Genomic DNA, 25843 nt, shown 5'->3' with positions numbered 1-25843 from the left:
GACACAGATTATATTACTAATTTTTGGATGTTTCGAAAGGTCAAGAAGTAAAAGATGTTAGAAAGCAGTGAGTGAGTCCTTTTGATTTTTAACTTATTCCCCATGTCCCTATACTTCGTGTACTTTTCCTTTTTTTTTTTTTTTTTTTTTTTTTGAGACAGAGGCTCACTCTGTCACCTAGGCTAGAGTACAGTGGCACGATCTTTGCTCACTGCAGCCTCTGCCTCCCTGGTTCAAGTGATTCTCGTGCTTCAGCCTCCCATGTAGCTGAGATTACAGGCACGTGTCACCATACCCGGCTAATTTTTGTATTTTTAGTAGAGATGGAATTTCACCATGTTGCCAAGGCTGGTCTTGAACTCCTGACCTCAGGTGATCTGTCCACCTCTGCCTTCCACAATGCTGGGATTACAGGCGTGAGCCACTGTGCCCGGCTTATTTTTCTTTATGTTTTTGCTTCATAAGAGGTTCTGTTGAGCAGTGATTTACAACTCACTGACAATAGAATTGCTGGGGAAGCTTTTTTAAAAAAAAAAAAAAAAAAAAAAAAAAAAAAAGATGCCCCACAGAGATTCTGATTTTTTTTTTTTTTTTTTTTTTTTTTTTTTTTTTTGAGACGGAGTCTCGCTCTGTCGCCCAGGCTGGAGTGCAGTGGCGCGATCTCGGCTCACTGCAAGCTCCGCCTCCCGGGTTCACGCCATTCTCCTGCCTCAGCCTCCCGAGTAGCTGGGACTACAGGCGCCCACAACCGCGCCCGGCTAATTTTTTTTTGTATTTTTAGTAGAGACGGGGTTTCACCGTGGTCTCGATCTCCTGACCTTGTGATCCGCCTGCCTCGGCCTCCCAAAGTGCTGGGATTACAGGCGTGAGCCACCGCGCCCGGCCGAGATTCTGATTTTAATTGTTCTGATTTAATTGGCTTGGAGTAGAATTCAGGTATTGATATCTTTAAAAACTCTCCCCAGTGTTGAGAAACAAATTTAGAGAGTTGAGAAGTAGATATATTAAATTACAGAATCTTACTGAATTTTGGTAGTCTGGTAATACAGTTTGCTTTGCTTTGCTTAAATTTGCATTGAGATGGGATTTGAAGCATATTGTGCTCTTGGGAATGTTGAAGTTGCATTGTAGAAGTTTAGAAGCTCTGGCTATGGGTTATCTAAATTGATGTTTTGAGGAAGCATATTAATGTTATAAACTTCGCTGACTTTGAAGGTTGTGTTGTAGCATGAGGAACACAAATAAAACAATTCTAAATCAAACATTAATTTTATATCTAACATGTCCCCATGTGTTTTGAAGGTACCTTCTACCAGAAATTTTGGAATAAGACTTAAAATATAGACTAATTTATTATAATTAATCTCATGTAAGATTTGAAACCAGAATTCTATTATAATGAATTTCAGACATCCACATGAATTATCAGCAAATTTGTAAAGCACTGTACTGAGTGTAATGGGCATATACAGATAGGAAGAAAATGGACCTTATTTTCATAGAACTTGAAGCCAGCGCAGTGATTCTTATCAAGAGATGTACCTAGTTGAGAATGTGCCTGTAATGTTTCTGATGAAAGTACATTGCGGCCAGGCGCGGTGGCTCACACCTATAATCCCAGCACTTTGGGAGGCTGAGGTGGGTAGATCACTAGGTCAGGAGTTCAAGACCAGCCTGGCCAACGTGGCAAAACCCTGTCTCTACTAAAAATACAAAAATTAGCCGGGTGTGGTGGCAGGCGCCTGTAATCCCAGCTACTCTGGAGGCTGAGGCAGGAGAATCGCTTGAACCTGGGAGGTGGAGGTTGCAGTGAGCCGAGATTGTGCCATTATACTCCAGCCTGGGCGACAAGAGGAAGACTCTGTCTTGGAGAAAAAAAAAAAAAAAGTATATATTGCATATGTAAATTCTCTTGGCTCTACTGTCAAGATATTTTCAAAGTCTTTAGTTCTCATCACTTCCACTGCTACCACCTTAGTCAAAGCCATCACTGGCTCTCACCTGGACTAGCCTTCTAATTCCTGCTTCTACACTTGCCCTGCTGCAGTCTGTTCACAACACAATAGTCAGAGTGCCTGTTTTTTTAGCGAATACTACATACAACTCTGTGATAGTAAGGTGTAAAAGTTAGCCTTTTTTAGCCTCACAGAAATGGGGGGTATGAAGACAGACTAGCTGTGACATCTTCCAGGTGATTTTGAAGCTGACCTGGAAAGCCATCAGTACTTTCCTCCTTGTATCTAACTTCCAAAGAGGATGCCTGTGTGTGCTTGTTTTTGCAGAGGCAATGTGACTTTTATTCTAATAAGGATATGCAAATAACCACTCATAAAATCCCATTTCTAGAAAAACCTGATAGGGTGATGCTTCCAGTGAAATGGGTGATTTTCTGGAGATATATTTTGAAAATTTTAATAACCTAAAATGAAGCAGATAAAAGGTTAATAACCATGAAACAGGTGATTCAGAAAGTACCCCTGCTGGGGCCGGGCACGGTGGCTCACGTCTGTAATCCCAGCACTTTGGGAGGCCGAGGCAGGTGGATTACCTGAGATCAGGAGTTCGAGACCAGACTGGCTAACATGGCAAAACCCCATCTTTACTAAAAATACAAAAATTAGCTGGGCGTGGTGGCATGCGCCTGTAGTCCCAGCTACTCAGGAGGCTGAGGCAGGAGAATCACTTGAACCTGGGAAGTGGAGGTTGCAGTGAGCCGAGATCATGCCACTGCACTCCAGCCTGGGTGACAGCGAGACTCCATCTCAAAAAAATAATAATAAAAGAAATTACCTCTGCTGGCCGGGATGGAGGCTCATGCCTGTAATCCCAGAACTTTGGGAGGCCAAAGTGGGTGGATCACTTGAGATCAGGAGTTTTGAGACCAGCCTGGCCAATATGGTGAAACCTCGTCTCTACTAAAAATAGAAAAATCAGCCGGTCATGGTGGCGCACGCCTGTAGTCTCAGCTACTTGGGAAACAGGCAGGAGAATTGCTTGAACCTGGGAAGTGGAGGTTGCAGTGATTGTGCCATTGCACTCCAGCCTGGGCGTTGCAGTGAGACTCTGAAAAAAAAAATTATTCTGTCCCCACTACTCAAACTTGGGAGAGAATTCTACATAAAAACAACAACAAAAACCCAGAAAAACTAGAGACCATTCTCACATACAAATATAAAGTCCATACTAAAATTTAATAAACCCAGCAGTGTATTAAAAATAACACATTGTGTATACAGGGATGTATTATAGGTTGAAAGAAAGTACCTTGGAGATGTGTTTGATACAGTTCAAAGTGATTTTTAAAAGAGATACCATGTAAAGGAAACTGAACTTAATGTGTGCTAAGCAAAGAACTTTCAGAATTATTTTCAGTGATGAGACATTGGAGCACAGTAACATCTTGCCATAATGTGATAGGTGAGGTAAATATTTCAGTTGGGTAAAATGGGTTATTGTAAGTTGATGAAATGATTAGGATGCAATTCAGAGCGTGAAAAGCAATCATTTGCATTATATCAGAATTCATCACCTCTGTTCTCATTAAGGCCTAAAACAAGAACGTCAGCTACTACTACAATTCTACAACATTGTTCTCTGGGGCTTAGCAAATGATAAAAGTACTGGGAATGGAAGAGACTGAATGTAAGATAGTTTACCTTATGGAGAGATTGAATGTTATTCACAAAGTGTAAGATAGTCCACGTAGAAAATACATCCCAGAAACTGAAAAACTGCTAGGACAGTTGAGTAAGGTGATAAAGTTCAAGATAAATATGCAAAATTATTTAATATTAGTTTCCTTATTCACCACACACACGCGCACATACACACACACAAAAATCAAAATGTGATAGATGTAAACTACCCACGTATACATTTAACAGGAATACTCAAGATATGTATGAATAAAACATTTTGCTAAAGAAGATATGAATTACAAGGAAAATATTGGATGGGATCAATGTACAGATGACTGCCATTTTTTTCTACAAATTCAACATAATCCAGAAAGGTTTAAAAAAATTTTTTTTTTTTTGTTTTTTTGTTTTTTTTTTTTTGAGACAGGGTCTCACTCTGTGGTACAAGACGAGGTAGAGCCTGGGAGTTTGAAACTAGCCTGGGCAACATAGGGAAACCCGGTCTCAAAAAAAAAAAAAAAAAACAAAAACAAAAATTGGCTGGGCGTTGTGGTGTGTGCCTGTAGTCCCAGCAACTCGGAAGACAGGTGGGAGGATCGCTTGAACCCAGGAGACAGGTTGCAGTGAGCCCAGATGGCGCCGCTGCACTTCAGCCTGGGTGACAGAGCAAGACTCCGTGTCTAAAAAAAAAAAAAAGGACGGGGGCGGTGCCTCGTGCCTGTTATCCCAGTACTTTGGGAGGCTGAGGAGGGCAGATGGCTTCAGGCCATGACTTCCAGACCAGCATGGGCAACATGGCAAAACTCCATTTCAAAAAAAAAAAAAAAAAGCCAGGCATGGTGACACTGCCTGTAGTCCCAGCTACTCGGGAGGCTGAGGTGGGAGGATGGCTTGAGCCCAGGAGTGGAGATTGCAGCGAGCCTAGATGGCGCCATTGCACTCCAGCCCAGCCTGAGTGACAGCAAGAACCTATCTCAAAAACAAAAATATTAAAAATATTTATAATCAATGTAGGTGAGGATATATTACTGTTATATCTATCAAGATTTAAAATGTCTCACCTTTTGACCCAGAATTCATATCTGAAAATAAATCATAAATATTTGCTTATGTTCATAAAGATATATGTAGAAGGATGTTCATTCCAGTGTTGTTTACTTATTCTATTTTATTCCTGTATTGCCCAGGCTGGTCTGGAACTCTTGGCTTCAAGTGATCGTCCCACCTCAGCTTCCCAAAGCATTGGGATTACAGGTGCGAGCCACCAGGGATGGGCCCCAGCATTGTTTATTATAGCAACTATTGCAAGGCACCTAAATGTTAGTCAAAGGGAATGATTTAAAATATTTTGTGGTAAATTCATTCTATTATGAAATAAAGCAATGAGCTACCTTTGATTCAGCCTGGTTAAAATTAAAAGTGAAAATACTGGTCCCAAAAATATTTCTTGGGAATCCCTGAGAGGAAATAATTTTTGACTTCAAGTGATTTGAGAATTCAAAATACAGTATTGATTATTGCTGACTCAACAAGAAGGAAGAGGCCGGGCGCGGTGGCTCACGCCTGTAATCCCAGCACTTTGGGAGGCCGAGATGGGCGGATCACGAGGTCAGGAGATCGAGACCATCCTGGCTAATATGGTGAAACCCCGTCTCTACTAAAAATACAAAAAACTAGCCGGGCGAGGTGGCGGCGCCTGTGGTCCCAGCTACTCGGGAGGCTGAGGCAGGAGAATGGCGTAAACCCGGGAGGCGGAGCTTGCAGTGAGCTGAGATCCGGCCACTGCACTCCAGCCTGGGCGACAAAGCGAGACTCCGTCTCAAAAAAAAAAAAAAAAAAAAAAACAAGAAGGAAGAGGAATGTAAAAGGAACACGCCCCACATCAGTATTAGCATTGAATCTGTTCGAATCACAACTTTATTTTCTCATACAGCGTCACAGGGAGAAATCTAACACTAACAAGTGAATTTGTACCACTTCTATAGTAGTGAAATTATACGTTAAAAATCACTATTGAGCTGGTGTGTCCATTACAGTTTATTTTCTTAAAACACATGCTTTCTATCAAATATAAATTCCTTTTACTTTTTTTTTTTTCTTGAGACGGAGTCTCACTTTGTCGCCTAGGTTGGAGTGCAGTAGCGCAATCTTGGCTCACTGCAACCTCCACCTCCTGGGTTCAAGTGATTCTTGTGCCTCAGCCTCCTGAACAGCTGGGATTACAGGCAGGCACCACCACACCCAGCTAATTTTTGTATTTTTAGTAGATTGGGATTTCACCATGTTGGCCAGGCTGGTCTCAAACACCTGACCTCAGGTGATCCACCCGCCTCTACCTCCCAAAGTGCTGGGATTACAGGCGCCAGCCACTGCTCCCGGCCTAAATATAATTTCCTATTACAAGTGAACGTTGAGTAATATGTTCTCCACAAGAAACATACAAAGACTTAGCAGGAGGCCAGGCACGGTGGCTCACGCCTGTAATCCCAACACTTTGGGAGGCTGAGGCAGGTGGATCACCTAAGGTCAGGAGTTCGAGACCAGCCTGGCCAACATGGTGAAACTCCGTCTCTACTACAAATACAAAAATTAGCCAGGTGTGGTGGTGGGTGCCTGTGATCCCAGCTACTCCAGAGGCTGAGGCAGGAGAATTGCTTGAACCCGGGAGGTGGAGGTTGCAGTGAGCCGAGATTGCGCCATTGCACTCCGGCCTGGGTGACGAGGGAAACTCCATCTCCAAAAACAAACAAACAAACAAACAAACAAACAAACAAACAAACAAAGACATAGCAGGAATCATAACTGAGTATTATACTCCAAAAGAGATAACAATAAATCCTTTAAAAATAATATGTATACTGGGCTAGGGCCAGGCACGGTGGCTCAAGCCTATAATCCCAGCACTTTGGGAGGCCGAGGCGGGTGGATCACGAGGTCGGGAGTTCGAGACAAGCCTTACCAATATGGTGAAACCCCGTCTCTACTAAAAATACGAAAATTAGCCAGGTGTGGTGGCACACACCTGTAGTCACAGCTACTCAGGAGGCTGAGGCAGGAGAATCACTGGAATCTGGGAGGTGGAAGTTGCAGTGAACAGAGATTGTGCCACTGCACTCTAGCTTGGGCAACAGAGAGAGACTCCATCTCAAGAAAAATAAATAAAATAATAATAATAATATGTATACTGGGCTGGGCATAGTGGCTCATGCCTGTAATCCCAGCATTTTGGGAGGTCGAAGTGGGTGGATCATTTGAGGTCAGGAGTTCGAGACCAGCCTGGCCAACATGATGAAACCCCATCTCTACTAAATACAAAAATTAGCTGGGCGTGGTGGCGCATGCCTGTAGTTCCAGCTCAGGAGGCTGAGGCAGGAGAATTGCTTGAACCTGGGAGGTGGAGGTTGCAGTGAGCCAAGATCGCGTCACTGCACTCCAGACTAGGTGACACAGCAAGACTCCATCTCGAAAAAAAAAAAAAAAGTATACCAAGAATGTCACAGTAGGGGTTTCAATGAGCCCAGAACACACTTTAGTGGTAGTAAGACGCAGAATATGCATAACTCAAACTTAAACAAGACCTTTGTCTACTGCAAAATCTCCTAAGTCTTAGAGACCTCATCATTTGTAATCATCTTCAACTTTCTCCAAAGGGTTGCACAATTACAACAAAACCCATTAGTCCAGTGGTTGGCATTCTCAAAAGCATAACCCAACAGTCTTTTGCTTGTCTCAAAGTTTCTCATCAAATATGACTCATGGCCTATTTTTCTTTTTTTTTTCTTTTTCTTTTTTCTTCTTTTTTTTTTTTTTTTTTTTGAGACGGAGTCTCACTCTGTCACTCAGGCTGGAGTGCAGTGGCGCAATCTCGGCTCACTGCAAACTCCACCTCCCAGGTTCACGCCATTCTCCTGCCTCAGCCTCCCGAGTAGCTGGGACTACAGGCGCCCGCCACCACGCACGGCTAATTTTTTGTATTTTTAGTAGAGAACAGGTTTCACCGTGTTAGCCAGGATGATCTCGATCTCCTGACCTCGTGATCCGCCCACCTCGGCTTCCCAAAGTGCTGGGATTACAGGCACTCATGGCCTATTTTTCAAAAATTATATTAGTCTTTTCAAAAGATCAATGCTATGGCTTGAACGTTCCTTCCAAAACTCATGTTGAAATTTAATCATTGTAACAGTGTTGAGAGGTGGGACCTTTAAGACGTGATTAGGCCGAGAGGGTTCTGCCCTCATAAATGGATTAATGCCTTCATCTCAAGCGTGGGTTGGTTGTCATGAAAGTGGGCTCCTGTTACCATGCGGCAAGAAGACCCTCACTAGATGCCAACACCATGCTTTTGGACTTTCTAGCTTCCAGAACCATGAGCCAAACAAGTCTCTTTTCTTTATAAATTACTCAGACTGTAGTATTCTGTTATAGCAGCAGAAAACAAAGACAACCAGTTTTTTATTTTGTTAAAGCCTCTCTATTGTACTTTTAACTTCACTGATTTCTTACCTTTCTCATTTCCTTTCTTCTACTTTATTTGGGTTTATCATGCTATTTTTTTTTGTAAGTACTTAACTCATTAATTTTCTTTTCTTTCTTTTTTTTTTTTTTTCCCTCTGACACAGGTCTCCCTCTTTTGCCCAGGCTAGAGTGCAGTGGCACAAGCAAGGCTCACTGCATACCCAGTGAGGTCCTCCCACCTCAGCCTCCCAAGTAGCTGGGACTACGGGTGCACGCCACTATGCCCAGCTAAGTTTTGTATTTTTTGTAGAGACGGGTTTTGTCATGTTACCCAGGCTGGTCTCGAACTCTTGGGCTCCAGTGATCCACCCACCTTGGCCTCCCAAAGTGTTGGGATTACAGGTGGGAGCCACTGCACCCAGCCCATTAATTTTCTTTTAGCCGTCTTTCTGGTATAAACATTTAAGGCTAAAGTTTCCCACTTGGTACTTCCTTAGCTGAGCAAATAAGACTTCATTTATTTAGGTATAATTTATATTCAATAAAATGCACAAATCTTGAATATTCATTTTGATGCATTTTGATAATTGTATACACCCTTGTATCCTGCAGCCTAAACAAGATACAGAACATTTCCATCACCGCAGAGAATTCCCTTATCCTTCTACAATATGTTGTCTTTTGGCATCTGGCTTCTTCCACTTAAATTTTTTTTTTTTTTTTTTTGAGACAGAGTCTTGCTTTGTCGCCCAAGCTGGAGTGCAGTGGCGTGATGTCTGCTCACTGCAAGCTCCACTTCCCAGGTTCATGCCATTCTCCTGCCTCAGTCTCCTGAGTAGCTGGGACTACAGGGGCCCGCCTCCACGCCCGGCTAATTTTTTTGTATTTTTAGTAGAGACGGGGTTTCACCACGTTTGCCAGGATGGTCTCAATCTCCTAACCTAGTGATCCGCCCGCCTCGGCCTCTCAAAGTGCTGGGATTACAGGCGTGAGTCACCGTGTCTGGCCTTTTTTTTTTTTTTTTTTTTTTTTTTTTGAGACAGAGTCTCACTCTGTCACCCAGGCTGGAGTGCAGTGGAGCAATCTTGGCTCACGCAACCTCCGCCTCCCGGGTTCAAGTGATTCTCCTACCTCAGCCTCCTGAGTAGCTGGGATTACAGGCGCGTGCCACTATGCCTGGCGAATTTTTGTATTTTTAGTAGAAACAAGGTTTCGCCATGTTGACCAGGCTGATCTTGAACTCCTGACCTCAGGTGATTTCCCCACCAAGGCCTCTGAAAGTGCTGTGATTACACTCTGAAAGTGCGGCATGAGCCACCACACCCAGCCACGTAAAACGTTTTTGAGATTCATCCATGTAGTAGCATGTCTCAATAGTTTGTTCCTTTTTATTGCTGAATAGTATTGTACTATAAAGAAATATCACATTTTTTTAATCCATTCACCACTTGATGGACATTCGGATGTTGCCACTTTTTGGCTATTAAGAATAATGCAGGCGAGGCGCAGTGGCTCCCTCCTGTAATCCCAGCATTTGGGAGGCCGAGGAGGGAGGATGACTTGAGCCTGGGAGTTAGAGACCAGCCTGGACAACATAGGGAGACCTCATCTCTATAAAAAAAAAATAATAATAAGAAAAGAATAATGCGCTATAAACATTCACATGCAAGTCTTTGTGTAGTCATATTTTTTTTTAATTTAATTCTTTTTTTTTTTTTTTTTTGAGACAGAGTCTTGCTGCATTGCCCAGGCTGGAGTGCAATGGCACAATCTCGGCTCACTGCAACCTCACCCTCCCAGGTTCAAGTGATTCTCCTGACTCAGCCTCCCAAGTAGCTGGGATTACAGGCATGTGCCACCATGCTCAACAAATTTCTGTATTTTTAGCAGAGACGGAGTTTCACCATGTTGGCCAGGCTGGTCTTGAACTCCCAACCTCAGGTGATCTGCCCGCCTCGGCCTCCCAAAGTTCTGGGATTACAGGCATGAGCCACTGTGGCAGGCCGTATGTTTTAATTGCTTTAAGTAGATTCCTAGGAGTAGGCCGGGCGCGGTGGCTCAAGCCTGTAATCCCAGCACTTTGGGAGGCCGAGACGGGCGGATCACAAGGTCAGGAGATCGAGACCATCCTGGCTAACATGGTGAAACCCCGTCTCTACTAAAAATACAAAAAAACTAGCCGGGCGAGGTGGCAGGCGCCTGTAGTCCCAGCTACTCGGGAGGCTGAGGCAGGAGAATGGCGTAAACCCGGGAGGCGGAGCTTGCAGTGAGCTGAGATCCGGCCACTGCACTCCAGCCTGGGCGACAGAGCGAGGCTCCGTCTCAAAAAAAAAAAAAAAAAAAAAGATTCCTAGGAGTGGAATGTTGGGTTGTGTGATAAGTGTATGTTAAAATTAGAAACTGCTAAACGTTTGCAAAGTACCTGTGCTATTTTATTTTGTTTTGTTTTATTTTATTTTATTTTATTTGAGATGGAGTCTTGTTCTGTCACCTGGGCTGGAGTGCAGTGGCATGATCTTGGCTCACTGCAAACTTCGCCTCCCGGGTTCAAGCGATTCTCCTGCCTCAGCCTCCTGAGTACCTGGGACTACAGGTGCCCACCACCACACCCAGCGAATTTTTGTATTTTTAGTAGAGGCAGGGTTTCACCATGTTGACCAGGCTGGTCTCGAACTCCTGCCCTCAAGTGATCCACCCACCTCAGCCTCCCAAAGTGCTGGGATTACAGGCATGAGCCACCATGCCTGGCCAGGCTGTGCCGTTTTATATTCCCATCAGCAATGGAGCAGGGTTCTAGTTTCTCAATATCCTCTCTAATACTTGGTATTTTTTTTTTTATTACAGTCGTCCCCCCTTACCTGCAGGGGATATATTCCAAGACCCTCAGTGAATGCCTGAAAGAGTAGCTAGTACCAAATCCTATATATACTATATTTTTTGATGTGATAACCAAGATGGCTACTAGGGGACTAATTCGCAGATAGTATATACAGCATGGATATGCTGGACAAGGAGATGGTTCACACCCCAGGCAAGACAGAGTGAGATGGCATCATACTTTATCATGCTATTAAGAACAGCACACAATTCAAAATTATGAATTGCTTATTCTGGAATTTTTAATTTAATACTTTCAGACTGGTTTACCACAAGTAACTGAAACCTTGGAGATAAGGGGGATTACTGTATAACCCCCCTTTCTTTTGAGACAGGGTCTCACTGTGTTGCCCACGCTGGAGTGCAGTGGCGTGATCTCGGCTCACTGCTACCTCCGCCTCCCTGGTTCAAGCAATTCTCCTGCCTCAGCCTCTGGAGTAGCTGGAATTACAGTCGCCCACCACCCCGCCCGGCTAATTTTTGTATTTTTAGTAGAGATGGGGTTTCACCATGTTGGCCAGGCTGGTCTCGAACTCCTGACCTCAAGTGATCCGCCTGCCTTGGGCTCCCAAAGTGCTGGGATTATAGGAGTGAGCCACATTGCCCGGCCTGTATAACCCTTTTTTTTTTTTTTTTTTTTTTTTGAGACAGAGTCTCGCTCTGTCACCCATGCTGGAGTGCAGTGGCGCAATCTTGGCTCACTGCAACCTCCGCCTCCCTGGTTCAAGCGATTCTCCTGCCTCAGCCTTCTGAGTAGCTGGGATTACGAGTGCCTGCCACCATGCTTGGCTAATTTTTTTTGTATTTTTAGTAGAGACAGGTTTTCACCATGTTAGCTAGGGTAGTCTCAATCTCCTGACCTCGTGATCTGACTGCCTCGGCCTCCCAAAGTGCTGAGATTATAGGTGTGAGCCACCACGCCTGGCCCTGTATAACCCTTTGAGTGGGTATGTAGTGGTATCTTGTGGTTTAAATTTGCATTTTCCTAATGACTAATGATGTTGAGCACTTTTCATGTGCTTCTTAATAATTTCTGGAAGTTTTATAGTTTTGGTTCTATTGTAAGCTAATTTTTCAATGGTGTGGGGTAAAGGTCTGTGTTCATTTTTTAATTTTTATTTATTTTATTTTATTTTGTAGAGATGTGGTATCACTATGTTGCTCAGGCTAATCTCAAACTCCTGGCCTCAAGTGATCCTCTCGTCTCAGCCTCTCAAACTGCTGGGATTACAGGTATGAGCCATCACACTCGGCCTAATTTTATTTTTAAATGGATGTCTAATTCTCCCAAAGCATTTGTTGAAAAAACTATTCTTTCCCCACTGGATTGTTTTGGCATCTTTATTGAAAATCAGTTGACGTAAGTATAAAAGTTAATTTCTTTAATTCTACTGTATTGATCTATGTGCCACACCATCTTGATTATTGTGGCTTTACAGGGAGTTTTGAAATTGGAATTGGGTAATGTAAATCCTTCAGCTTTATCTTCTTTTTTTGTTCAAAACTGTTTTGGCTATTTGAAGTCCTTCGAATTTCCATATAACTTTTAGGATCTGCTTGTCAATTCCACACCCCCCAAAACAAAAACAAAAACAAAAACGAAAAAACCCAAACCTTCTGGAATTTTGTTAGGGATCACACTAAATTTCTAGATCCAGTTTGGAGGGAAGTACCATCTTGACAATATTGATTCTTCTAATTCATGAACATGGAATGTCTTTTAGTAGAGACGGGTTTCACCATGTTGGCCAGGCTGATCTCAAACTCCTGACCTCCAGTGATCTGCCTGCCTCAGCCTCCAAAGTGCTGGGATTACAGGCATGAGTTACCGCTCCAGGCCATGGAATGTATTTTTTTTTTTCCCCAAGACAGAGTCTTGCTCTGTTGCCTAAGCTGGAGTACTGTGGTGCAATCTTGGCTCACTGCAACCTCTGCCTCCCAGGTTTAAGCAATTCTCCTGCCTCAGTCTCCCAGGTAGCTGGGATTACAGGTGCCCGCCACCACGCCTGGCTAATTTTTGTATTTTTAGTACAGATGGGGTTTCACCATGTTGGCCAGGTTGGTCTCGAACTCCTGACCTCGTGATCCACCTGCCTCAGCCTCCCAAAGTGTTGGGATTACAGGCGTGAGCCACCATGCCTGGCCGAAATGTATTTCTTAAACAATAAGACTTGAAAGTTGAAATTACTCTCTGAACCATGGGCTGCAGAATGGATGCTGTGTTAGCAGGCATGAAAACAGTATTAGGGCTGAGTGTGATGGCTCACACCTGTGATCTCAGCATTTTGGGAGGCTGAGGTGGGAGGATCTCTTGAGCCCCGGAGTTCGAGACCAGCCTGGGCAACACAGGGAGGCTCCATCTCCACAAAAAATTTAAAAATTAGCCAGGCGTGGTGACATGGGCCTATAGTCCTAGCTACTCAGGAGCCTGAGGGGAGAGGATGGCTTGAGCACAGGAGATTGGGGCTGCAGTGAGCTGTGATTGTGCCACTGCACTCCAGCCTGGGTGACAGAGAGAGACGCTGTCTCAAATAAAAAAATTAATCTCCTTGTACATCTTCATAAGGGCTCTTGGGTGACTAGGTGCATTGTCAGTGAGCAGTAATATTTTGAAGGGTTTTTTTTTTTTTTTTTTTTTGAGACAGAGTTTTGCTCTGTCACCCAGGTTGGAGTGCAGAGGCATGATCTCTGGGCTCACTGCAACTTCCGCCTCCTGAGTTCAAACGATCCTCCTGCCTCAGCCTTCTGAGTAGTTGGGACTACAGGTGCATGCCATCATGCCGGGCTAATTTTTTTTTTTTTTTTTTTTTTTTTGAGACAGAGTCTCGCTCTGTAGCCCGGGCTGGAGTGCAGTGGCCGGATCTCAGCTCACTGCAAGCTCCGCCTCCCAGGTTTACGCCATTCTCCTGCCTCAGCCTCCCGAGTAGCTGGGACTACAGGCGCCCGCCACCTCGCCCGGCTAGTTTTTTGTATTTTTTAGTAGAGACGGGGTTTCACGGTGTGCGCCAGGATGGTCTCCATCTCCTGACCTCGTGATCCACCCGTCTCGGCCTCCCAAAGTGCTGGGATTACAGGCTTGAGCCACCGCGCCCGGCCGCCGGGCTAATTTTTGTATTTTTAGTAGAGACAGGGTTTCACCATGTTGGCCAGGCTGGTCTTGAACTCCCGACCTCAGGTGATCCACCCTCCTGGGCCTCCCAAAGTGCTGGGATTACAGGCGTGAGCCACTGCGCCTGGCTGAAAGGGATTTCAAAAAAATGAGCAACAGGTCTTGACATTGGGCTTAAAATATTCAGTAAACCATGCTGCTAATAGATGTGCTGTCATCCAGGTTTTGTGATTCCATTTATAAAGCACAGGCAGAGTAGATTTAGCACAATTCTTTAGGGCCCTAGGATTTTATTTTATTTTTTAGAGATGGGGTCTCACTCTGTTGCCCAGGCTGGAGTGCAGTGGCATAATCATACCTCACTGTAGCCTGAAACTCCTGGGCTCAGGGAATCCTCCTGCCTCAGCCTCCTGAGTAGCTAAAGTTACAGGCATGCTCCATCGTGCCTAATTTTTTAAATTTTTTGTAAAATTGGGGTCTTGCTATGTTGCCTGGATTGGTCTCCAAACTCCTGGCCTCAAGGGATCCTTCTATCTTGGCCTCCCAAAGTGCTGGGATTATAAGCATGAGCCACGACACCAGGCCCAGGCCCTAGGATTTTTGAAATGGCCAGAGCGTTGGCTTCAAGTTAATGTCATCAACTATTAATACATTAGCCCCTAGGACAAGAGAGTCAGCCTGTCCTTTGAAGCTTTTGAAGCCAGGCATTGACGTCTCTCTAGCTATAAATGTCCTAGATGGTATCTTCTTCAAATAGAAGACTGTTTTGTCTACATTGAAAATAAATCTGTTGTTTAGTGTAGTCACCTTAATCAATTAGCTAGATCTGGATAACTTGCTGCAGCTTCTAAATCAGCACTTGCTGGTTCACTTTGTACTTTTTTGTTATGGAGATGGCCTCTTTCTTTAATCCTCATAAACCAATTCCTGCTGGCTTCCAACTTTCCTTCTGCAGTTTCCTCACTTCTCTCAACCTTCATAGAATTGAATGGAGTTTGATTTAAGGAAATGCTGTAACTGGTTTGATCTTTATCCAGACCACTCAAGCTTTCTCCATATTAGCAGTAAGGCTGTTTTGCTTCTTATCATTCATGTGTTTGCTGGAGTAACACTTTTAATTTCCCTCGAGAAGGTTTCCTTTGCACAACTTGGCTGACTGTTTGGCACAAGAGGCTTAGCTTTTGGCCTGTCTTGGCTCTCCACGTGCCTTCCTCACTAAGTTTAATCATTTCTACCTTTTGATTTAAAGTGAGAGATACGTAACTCTACCTTTCACTTGGACATTTAGAGGCCATCGTTGGGTGATTAATCGGCCTATTTTCAATATTGTTGTGTTTCAGGGAATAAGGAGGCCCCAGGAGAGGGCAAGGGGTGGCCAGTGGGTGGAACGGTCAGAACACACATAACGTTTATGGGTACATAGACATGGTTCCTGGTGTTCCAAAACAATTACAGTAGTGACATCAAAGATCACTGATCACAGATCACCATAACAGATATAATAATAATGAAAAGACTTGGAATATTTTAAGAATTACCAAAATGTGACCCAGAGACATTAAGTGAGCACACGCTGTTAAAAACGTTGGAACTGATAGACTTGCTTGACGGAGGGTGGCCACAAACCTTTCATTTGTAAAAAATGCAATATCTGCAAAGTGCAATCAAGCAAAGTGTAATAAAATGAGGCATTCTGCATAATTTAGATTTTCTATTGCTTGTTGAGTTAATTTTGGTAATTTGTATATTTTCAGGAATTTATTCATGTCATCTAAGTTTTCTAATGTGTGGGTGTAATATTATTCATAGAATGCCTTTTAATCCTTTTATGTGAAGTGTAGGTAGTTCTGTATGCTTTTGTTCCTGATTTTGGTAATTTATGTCTTCTCTCTTTTCTGTTTGATCTGTTTGTTTTTTTTTGAGTCATGGTCTCACCCTGTCAGGCTGGAGTGCAATGGCACAATCATAGCTCGCTGTAACCTGAAACTCCTGGGTTCAAACAATTCTCCTGCCTCAGCCTCCCAAGTAGCTTGGACTATAGGTGTGTGCTGCCAAGCCAGGCCCTCTTCTTTTTTTTTTTTTTTTTTTTTGAGACGGAGTCTTGCTCTGTGCCCCAGGCTGGAGTGCAGTGGCACGATCTCAGCTTTGGCCAGGATGGTCTCAATCTCCTGACCTTGCGATCTGCCCGCCTAAGCCTCCAAACATGCTGGGATTACAGGCGTGAGCCACCGTGCCCGGCCCAGCAGAGGTAATTTCTGAATCACCCTGCCCAGCGCAGTGGCTCATGCCTGTAATCCCAGCACTTTGGGACGCCGAGGCAGGTGGATCACGAGGTCAAGAGATCGAGACCATCCTGGCTTACACGGTGAAACCCCGTCTCTACTAAAAATACAAAAAATTAGCCTGGCGTGGGGACGGGCACCTGTAGTCCCCAGAGCTACTCGGGAGGCTGAGGCAGGAGAATCGCTTTAACCCGGGGGTGCGGAGGTTGCAGTGAGCTGAGATCTTGCCTCTGCACTCCAGCCTGGGCAACAGAGCGAGACTCCGTCTTAAAAAAAATAAATAAATAAATTAAAAAAAAAAACCGTTTTTTTTTTTGTTTTTTTGTTTTTTTGTTTTTTTTGAGACGGAGCCTTGCTCTGTTGCCCAGGCTGGAGTGCAGTGGCCAGATCTCAGCTCACTGCAAGCTCCGCCTCCCAGGTTCACGCCATTCTCCTGCCTCAGCCTCCCAAGTAGCTGGGACTACAGGCGCCCGCCACCTCGCCCGGCTAGTTTTTTGTATTTTTTAGTAGAGACGAGGTTTCACCGTGTTAGCCAGGATGGTCTGGATCTCCTGACCTCGTGATCCACCCATCTCGGCCTCCCAAAGTGCTGGGATTACAGGCTTGAGCCACCGCGCCCAGCCTAAACAAACGTTTTAAAGGAGATAATTGTGGATTCACATGCTGTCCTAAGAAATCATATACAGCAGGGATCCCCAGCCCTGGAGTGCCAGACCCTTACTAGTCCTTGGCCTGTTAGGAACCTGGCCGCACAGCAGGAGGCGAGCGAGCATTAGATTCTCACAGAAGGGAGACTCCCTGCATTCGAGGAATCGAGGTTGCACACTCCTTATGAGACTCTAACTAATGCCTGATGATCTGAGATGGAATAGTTTCATCCTGAAACCACCCACCCCCTATCTGTGAAAAAATTTTCTTCTACAAGACAGGTCCCTGGGGCCAAAAAGGTTGGGTATCGCTGATAAGGAGGGATCCCATGTACCTTCTACACAGTGTCCCCCAGTGGTAACATCTTACAAAACTGTAGTACCATAGCACAACCAGGATGCTAACATTGATACAGTCAGGATACAGGACTGTTGCATCACCAAGGATCCCTCATGTTGTCCTCATGTAGCCACGTCTGTTTTCTTCCTACCTCACTTCTAGCAACCACTATTCAGTTCTCCATTTCTGTAATTTTGTCATTTCAAGAATGTTGTATAAATTGAACTATAACTTTGTGATTGGCTTTTTTTTCCCCACTCAGCATAGTTCTCTGAAGAATCATTCAAATTGTTGTGTGTATCAATAGTGTAATAGTTTGTTCTTTTTTTTTTTTTTTTTTTTTTGAAATACGGTCTTGCTCTGACCCCCAGGCTGGAGTGCAGTGGCGCAGTCTCGGCTTACCGCAACCTCTACCTCTGGGACTCAAGCGATCCTTCCACCTCAGCCCCTCAGAATAGCTGGAAGTATAGGCACATGCCACCGCACCCGGTTAATTTTTTGTAAGTTTTGTAGAGGTGGGGTCTTGCCATGTTGCCCAGGCTTGTTCCTTTTTTTTTTTTTTCTGAATAGTATTCTGGATGTACTGTAGTTTAACGATTCACCTATTGGAGGACCTCTGGGTTGTTTACATTTGTTGCCTGTTACAATAAAGCTGTGGTATTCAGCTTAATTAAGCAAGATTAAATACATGTATAAAAAAGTAAAGCTGCTATAAATATTCATATGCAGGTCTTTGAACTTAAATTTTCAGTTCTCCTGAATAAATGTCAAGCAGTACAATTGCTGGGTTGTGTGGTAGTTTTAGTATTTATTTATTTCTTCCTGGTAACTCACAGAAAAGGTAATTTTAGTTTTTAAACATGTTTAGTTTTTAAAGAAACTGCCAAACTGTTTTCCAGAGTGGCTGTACTTTTTAACATTCCCACCAGCCATCATCACCTTTTATTTTGGCCATTCTGATAGGTGTGCAGGTGTGCAGTGATACCTCATTGTGATTTTAACTTGCATCTCTGTAATGGCTATGATATTGAATGTCTTTTCATGGGCTTATTTGCCATCTGTATATCCTTTTTGATGAAATGACTGTTCATGTCCTTTTCTCATTTGGTAATTGGATTATTTACTTTTTTACTGTTGAGTTTTGAGATTCTAATTCTTTGTCAAATATGTGATTTGCAAATATTTCCTTCCAGTCTGTAGACTGACTTCTTATCCTCTAAACAGATTCTATTACAGCAAAATTTTACATTTTGATGAAGTTCAACTTACCCACTTTTCCTTGTATGATACTGTGGGTGTTAAATCTAAGAACACTTAGCCTGGCCCTAGATCCTGAAGATTTTTTACTTTTCTTTTCCCTAAAGTTTTATAGTTTTATGTTTTACATTTAAGACCATGACCCATTTTGAGTTAGTTTTTGTATAAGGTATGCAGTTAGGTGGAGTCTCATTTTTGCCTATGAATATATAATTTCTGTAGCACCAGTTATTGAAAAGGCTTTTTGTTAAAAATCAGTTGGGTATATTTGTGTGGGTCTATTTCTGGGTTCTCTAATCTGTTCCATTGATCTGTGTCTGTTCCTTTGCCAATATCACACAGTCTGGATTACTGTATAATAAAGCATGAAATCAGGTTGACTTATTCTTTCCCCTTTATTCATTTTTTTCAAAATTAATTTAGCTAATCTAGTTCCTTTTACTTTCCATGTAAATTTTAGAATATGCTTGTCTGTATCAATAGAAAAATCTTGCTGGGATTTTGATAGGAATTGTATTACACCTGTATATCAATTTGAAAAAAATTGACATATTTTCTTTTTTTTTTTTTTTTTGAGACGGAGTCTCGCTCTGTCGCCCAGGCTGGAGTGCAGTGGCGCGATCTCGGCTCACTGCAAGCTCCGCCTCCCGGGTTCACGCCATTCTCCTGCCTCAGCCTCCCGAGTAGCTGGGACTACAGGCGCCCACAACCGCGCCCGGCTAATTTTTTGTATTTTTAGTAGAGACGGGGTTTCACCGTGGTCTCGATCTCCTGACCTTGTGATCCGCCCGCCTCGGCCTCCCAAAGTGCTGGGATTACAGGCGTGAGCCACCGCGCCCGGCCAAAATTGACATATTTTCTATGTTGAGTTTTCCCATCCATGGAAATGTTTCTCCATTTGTTTAGATCTTCTTTTATTTATTTCTTTTATATATTTTTTTGAGACAGAGTCTTGCTCTGTTGCCAGGCTGGAGTGCAGTGGTGCAACCTTGGCTCACTGCGACCTCTGCCTTCTGGGTTCAAGCGATTCTCCTGCCTCAGCCTCCCGAGTAGCTGGGACTACAGGCGCGTACCACCACGCCCAGCTAATTTTTGTATTTTTAGTAGAGACGAGGTTTCACCATGTTGGCCAGGATGGTCTCGATCTCTTGACCTCGTGATCCGCCTGCCTCAGCCTCCCAGAGTGCTGGGATTACAGGCGTGAGCCACTGAGCCCAGCTTCTTTTATTTTTTTAATTAGTGTTTTGTAGTTTTCAGCATATAAGTCCTATACATGATTTGTCAGATTTATACCTGTTTTATTTTTTTTTGAGCAATTATAAATGATAATCTTCTCTTCTTTCCTCTCTTCTCCTCTCCTCTTCTTCTTTTTTTGTTTTTTGTTTGAGAGATAGGCCCTCATTCTGGTGCCCAAGCCAGAAGAGCAATGCTGTGATCTCGGCTCACTGCAACCTCCACATCCCAGCTTCAGGCGATTCTCCTGCCTCAGCCTCCCAAGTAGCTGGGATTACTGGTGCCCACCACCACGCCTAGCTAATTTTTGTATTTTTAGTAGAGGCAGGGTTTCACCATCTTGGCCAGGCTGGTCTCGAACTCCTGACCTCAAGTGATGATCCACTTGCCTCAGCCTTCCAAAGTGCTGGAATTACAGATACGAGCCACTGTGCCTGGCCAAGGTATTGTACTTTAAATCTCGTTGTCCATGTGTTCATTGCTAATGTATAGTAATGCAGTTGATTTTGTATGTTTATATTATATCCTGTGACCTTGCTGGACTCACTTATTAGTTCTAGGAGTTCTTTTGTGGATTTTCTACATAGATAATTATGTCATCTGTAAATAAGGACAGTTTCTTTCCAATTAAGATGGCTTTTATTTCCCCCCCTTTTTTTTTCTTTTTAATCTTGCTGCATTGGCTAGAATGTCCAGTATTATGTTGAAGAAGGTAATGAGAGGGGACATCCTTGCTTTGCTCCTGTTCTTTTTTTTTTTTTTTTTTTTGAGAAGGAGTCTCGCTCTGTCGCCCGGGCTGGAGTGCAGTGGCCGGATCTCAGCTCACTGCAAGCTCCGCCTCCCGGGTTTACGCCATTCTCCAGCCTCAGCCTCCCGAGTAGCTGGGACTACAGGCGCCCGCCACCTCGCCCGGCTAGTTTTTTGTATTTCTTAATAGAGACGGGGTTTCACCGTGTTAGCCAGGATGGTCTCGATCTCCTGACCTCGTGATCCGCCCGTCTCGGCCTCCCAAAGTGGTGGGATTACAGGCGTGAGCCACCGCGCCCGGCCGCTGCTCCTGTTCTTAGGGGTAAAGAATTCTGCCTTTCACCTGTAAATATAATGTTAGCTATAAGTTTTCTTGTAGATATCCTTTATCAAGTTGAAGAAATTACCCTCTGTTCCTAGTTTTCAGAGAATTTTTATCAGGAATGGGTGTTGAATTTTGTCAAATGCCTTTTCTGCATCAATCGATATGATTATGTGATCTTTCTTCTTTAGCTTGTTAATGTGGTGGCTTACTTTGACTGATTTTTGAATATTGAGCCAAATTTTCATCCATGGAAAAAACCTTACTTAGTCATGGTATATGAGCCTTTCTTTCTTTCCTTCTCTCTCTCTCTCTTCTTTCTTTCTTTCCTTCTTTTCTTTCTCCTTCCTTCCTTCCTTCCTTCCTTCCTTCCTTCCTTCCTTCCTTCCTTCCTTCCTTCCTTCCTTCCTTCCTTTCTTTCTTCCTTTCTTTCTTCCTTTCTTTCCTTTCTTTCCTTTCTTTCTTTCTTTTTGATGGAGTCTCGCTTTTGTTGCCCAGGCTGGAGTGCAATGGCGCAATCTCGGCTCACTGCAACCTCTGTCTCTGGGGAGGTTCAAGCTCCTGCCTCAGCCTCCCAAGTAGCTGGGATTACAGGCATGCACCACCATGCCTGGCTAATTTTTTGTATTTAGTAGAGATGGGGTTTCACCATGTTGGTCAGGCTGGTCTCGAACTCCTGACCTCAGGTGATCCACCCGCCTTGGTCTCCTAAAGTGCTGGGATTACAGGCGTGAGCCACCGTGCCTGGCTGGTGTGTGATTCTTTAAAAAAAAATACATATTGTGGTAAAATACACATAGCATAAAATGTCCAATTTTAGCTATGCAAAGTGTACAATATGACATTAAGTACTTTCACAATGTTGTGCAACCATTACCACCATCTAATTCCAGCACATTTTCATCACCCCAACAAGAAACCCTAGACTCATTGAGTAGTCACTCCTCATTCTCATTCCCCTCAGCCACTGAACCACTAATCTGCTTTCTGTTTATATGGATTTGCCAACTCTGGATAATTCATATAAATGGAATCATACAATATGTGGTCTTTCGTGTCTGGTTTCTTTCACTTAGCATAATGTTTTCAAGGTTCATCTATGTTGTAGCATGTGTGAGTACATCATTCCTTTTTGCAATTGAATAATATGCCATATTTTGTTTATTTATTCATCTGTTGTTGAACATTTGGGTTTTTTCCATGTTTTGACTATTGTGAATAGTGGTGCAATGAACATTCCTGTACAAGTTTTTGTTTGAACACCTGTTTTCAATTCTTTTGGGTATACACCTAGAAGCAAAATTGCTGGGTCGTGGTAATTATATGTTTTAACTTTTTAAGAAACTTCCAAAGTATTTTGCAAAGCTGCTATAGCATTTTACATGGGATTTTTTTTTTTTTTTTTTTGAGATGGAGTCTCACTCTGTTGCCCAGACTGGAGTGCAGTGGCGTGATCTCGGCTTATTGCAACCTCCGCCTCATGGGTTCAAGTGATTCTCCTGCCTCAGCCTCCCAAGTAGCTGGGATTACAGGTGCCTGCCACCACGCCCGGCCAATTTTTGTATTTTTTGTAGAGACAGGGTTTTGCCTTGTTGACCAAGCTGGTCTCAAACTCCTGACCTCAGGTGATCTGCCTGCCTCAGCCTCCCAAAGTGCTGGGATTACAGGCCTGAGCCCCCACGCCCAGCCTCTTACATGGGATTTTTTTTTTTTTTTTTTTTTTTTTTTGAGACGGAGTCTCGCTTTGTCGCCCAGGCTGGAGTGCAGTGGCCGGATCTCAGCTCACTGCAAGCTCCGCCTCCCGGGTTTACGCCATTCTCCTGCCTCAGCCTCCCGAGTAGCTGGGACTACAGGCGCCCACCACCTCGCCCGGCTAGTTTTTTGTATTTTTAGTAGAGACGGGGTTTCACCATATTAGCCAGGATGGTCTCGATCTCCTGACCTCGTGATCCGCCCGTCTCGGCCTCCCAAAGTGCTGGGATTACAGGCTTGAGCCACCGCACCCGGCCCTTACATGGGATTTTTAAGAGTAAGAATTCAATTTCCTTAAGATATATAGGACTATTGAAATTATGTATTTCATATTGGGTGCATTATTAGTTTGTGTCTTTAGGTGAATTGGTGCACTTCATCTTAGTTGTCAAATTTTTGGCCAAGTGCAGTGGCTCACACCTGTAAATCCCAGAACTTAGGGAGGCAGAGGCAGGAGGATAGCTTAGCCCAGGAGTTCGAGACCTGCCTGGGCAATATAGCGAGACCCCGTTCTCCACAAAATGGTGGGGGAAAAAAGACAAATTTTTCTGTGTAGAATTGTTTGTGGTATTCCCTTATCCTTCGATGTCTACGGGGTCTCTGGTGATATCCCCTGTTCCATTCCTGATATTGGTAGTTTATGTCCTTCCTCTCTCTCTCAACTATCTTGCTAGAGGTTTGTAGATTTTATTGGTCTTTTCCCAAGAACCCAGCTGTTTGTTCTGTTGACTTTTCTCTATTTTTTTTTTTTCTGTTTTCACATTGGTTTCTGATCTTATCTTTATTATTTCCTCCTTTCTGCTTTATTGGGGTTTATTTTACTCTTATTTTCCTAGGCTTTCCTATCGGGAGCTTAGATTATTGCTTTGAGATATTTTTTCCCCTCTTAATACTGCTTCAGCTAATGTTCTACCAATAATTGCTATTGTATTTTCACTTTCATGCAGTTCACTGTATTCATTTTTATTTTGATAAAGGTGATTAATTTTTCTTTCCAGTTTTCCCAAAATATGTAATGTGTTTACCTTTTAATCTGTGATAAAAAAACATATAACATAAACATTGGCTATTTTAATCATTTTTGAGTATACAGTTCAGTAGTTCTAAATATATCCGACTTGTTGCTGTGAAACAGATCTCCAGAACTTTTTCATCTCGCAGATCTGAAACTCTATACCTACTAAACAACTCCCCCTTCTCTCTTCCTCTTAGCCCCTGGTAACCACCATTCTGCTTTTTATTTCTATGAATTTGACTAATTTAGATACCTTATTTAAGTAGAACCATACAGTATTTATCTTTTTAAATTTACTGTATTTTAAAAGTTTCCCTTGAAATTTCCTCTTTGATTCATGGATTATTTAGAAGTGTGTTTAGTTCCCATATGTTTAGAGATTTTGATTTCTAGTTTGATTCCATTGTGGTCAGAATACCACACACTCTGTATGATTTCAGTTCTTTTAAATTTATTGAGACTTGTTTTATCACCTATGATATGCTCTATCTTGGAGAATGTTTCATGTCTACTTGAAAAGAATGTGTTTTCTGAACTGGATGAGTGGAATGTTCTAAAATTGTTAGTTAGATTGAGTTAGTTGATAGTAGTATTCATTTTCTATTCCTGTTCTAACAAGTTGCCACAAACTTAGTGGCTTAAAACAACACATACTTGTTATCGTATAGTTCTGGAGGTCAGAGGTTTGCAATCGGTCTCACTGGGTGAGGGGAAGATGTTGACAAGGCTGCATTCTTTTCTGGGTGCTGTAGGGGATTTTCTTGCCATTTCAGCTTCTACAAGCTGCTCCGCATTCCTTGGCTTATGGTCCCCTTCCATCTTCAAAGTCAGCAATAGGTTGCTCATGTCGTTCTCACATTACATCACTCTGACATTCACTCTTCTGCCTCCCTCTTTTACTTCTAAGGACCCTCGTGATGACATTGGGCCCACCCAGATAATCCAGGACAATCCTTCCACCTTGAGATCTTTAACTTAATCACATCTGCAAAGTCTCTTGTCATGTAAGATAACGTATTCACAGGTTCTGGAGATTAGGATGTGGATATTTTGGAGGGACTATGTCTACTACAATAGTGTTCAAATTTTCTCTCTATGCCAGGCACAGTGTTACATGCCTGTAGTCCCAGCTACTCCGGAGCCTGAAGCGGGAGGATCACTTGAGTCCAGGAGTTTGAGACCAGCCTGGGCAACATATTGAAACTCTGTCTTTTTAAAAAAACTTTTTAAAAAAGTTTTCTTCTTAAAAAAAGTTTTCTTTTCACTCTATTATCAAGAATGAAGTATTGTAATCTTTGCCTATTGTTGCTGATTGTCTATTTCCCCTTTGAATTCTTTCACTTTTTGCTTCATGTATTCTGAGACTCTCATTAGGTATGTATCAGTGTATAATTGTTATATCTTCCTGATGTATTGAACCTTTTATCATCATGAAATGTACCTCTTTGTCTCTAGTAGTATTTCTTATCTTAAAGGCCATTTTGTCTGATTTTGCTGTATATACAGTCTCAGCTAGGAATGCGCTTGCTGCAACCACAATGGCAACCCCAGGCTAAGGGAGATGTATATCATCCCTTCCCACCCTTTGCTGAGATCGTCACTTCCTCTGACTGTGCTACTGTGCATGGGCATTACCCACTGTTCCCAACTGAGTGAGACCACTTTGACTACCTCACAGCCAACCCAGCCTTAGCAGAATCTTCACGCTAATGGAGCTGGAATCTGGGAGAGGCCCCAGAGAAGAACACTGCAGACTCCCACCGTTCTTGCACAAAGTTCAGCAATTTTTCAGGCATGACCACTTCTCAGGTCATTGTACAATTGTTTTTTGTCGATTTTGTCCATCTTTGTACTTACTAGTCCTGCCTCTACTACAGTGTTATTTTTCAAATAGATTTCTTTTTCCAGATTAAGGACATTTCCTTTTAATTCTAATTCTCTTAGAAGTTTTTTCTTTAAAAAAATTATTATATAATTATTATATATTATATATTATTTATTATAAATTATATACATTATATAATATACAATTATTATTTATTATATGTTATTTATATTAATTATTAATATTAATTATTATATAGTTATATAATTATATATTATTATATGTTATATAAATTATATATAAAATTATATATAATATATAATTACATAATAATTATTTTAAAA

General features: G+C 42.8%; 1 long non-coding RNA gene across 2 annotated transcripts; it reads left to right on the top strand.

The window, feature by feature from the left end:
• Positions 1-11828: 11828 nt before the first annotated feature.
• On the top strand, positions 11829-25575 carry LOC139360808 (uncharacterized). Of its 2 annotated transcripts, none has more exons than XR_011618312.1 (4): positions 11829-12203; positions 17720-17848; positions 19996-20281; positions 25181-25575. It is a non-coding gene; the product is annotated as an uncharacterized lncRNA (long non-coding RNA). The 2 variants fall into 2 exon arrangements; XR_011618311.1 differs by having other exon boundaries at positions 11833-12203; positions 20000-20281.
• The last annotated feature ends 268 nt before the right edge of the window (positions 25576-25843 follow it).

This window comes from Macaca nemestrina, chromosome X, assembly GCF_043159975.1.
Source record: "Macaca nemestrina isolate mMacNem1 chromosome X, mMacNem.hap1, whole genome shotgun sequence".
NCBI classification, from domain to species: Eukaryota; Metazoa; Chordata; class Mammalia; order Primates; family Cercopithecidae; genus Macaca; species Macaca nemestrina.
Note: the sequence above shows the minus strand (reverse complement) of the source record. Positions and strands in the feature narration are given on the sequence as shown.